Consider the following 1,051-nt stretch of genomic DNA (forward strand, 5'->3'; position numbering starts at 1 on the left):
CACGAGGTAGGGCAGCGGCTCCTTGTGGAACAGGTTGGTGCCGAGCTGGGAGGTGGAGAAAGGCAGTGCCCGTTAGCCGCGCTGGGTCCCTGGAGCGAGGAGCGTGCAGAGCCGGGCGGCCTGGCCCTGGGAGAACGGCCCGGACGCTTCCCACGCCGCTCTGCCAGCTCCTCACCCCTGCTCACCGATGGATCAGAGCCGTGAGGGCCTTTAGTGCCTTTATTCTGAGTGTTCCCGGGGGGCCAACATCGCTGCGGGGTCAATGGCAACCGAGGCACGGAGCAACTAAGTGTCTTGCCCAAGGGTACACAGGGCGTCTGTGGCAGAGCAGGGGAGCGCTGGGACCCTGGGCCCAGGCCTCTGGCTGCTGCAGCGATGCGCCAGGGCCGAGGCGCCAGGGCCAGGCCGGAGGCGGCGACACGCGCCAGTTTAGAAACCGCAGAAAAGCCCCAGCCCGGAGGCCGCGGCTCGCTTGGGCGCCGTCCCCGAGGCAGGGGGAAGTTCTGTGGCTCATCTGGGATCGGGGCAAAAGCCGACCGGTGTGACAAGCCTAGCGCTCCTAAGTCCTCGCGCTGCCGGCTGGGCCCTTAAGCCTCCTTTTGAACGCATCGTCTTCCGTTTGTGACATCACACCTGGTTGCCAAGGAGATGCTTACGAAGTCACAAGCAGCAGATTACAGCAACACGGGGAGGAATCACCGGCTTTGGCTGGTCAGCTCTTAAGCAGCCCAGATCCCAGTTACAGTCCCAGTTGCTGGTGGAGGCAGGGGAGCTCCCAGCGAGGTCCAGCCGCGGCTCAGAGGCTCGCACGTGGCGCACCCGGTGCCAGCAGCCTGGGGCTCGTGGCCAGGCCCACGCCGCTCACGTTTAGAGCCACAAAGGCGGGAGGCAGGGGTGGGTCCTCTCCCCCTGCACACGTATTCAGACTGGGCAAGGGCCCCCGCTCCCTGCGTGGGCAGGTGGGAGGACAGGACCCCACGGCAGCCTCTGCCCAGGCCACGAGGACCCAAACAGGCCTGCGGTGCCGCCGCCGCTGCGGGAAGACCCCCTC

Source organism: Alligator sinensis, unplaced genomic scaffold (genome assembly GCF_000455745.1).
Source record: "Alligator sinensis unplaced genomic scaffold, ASM45574v1 scaffold1288_1, whole genome shotgun sequence".
NCBI lineage: Eukaryota > Metazoa > Chordata > Crocodylia > Alligatoridae > Alligator > Alligator sinensis.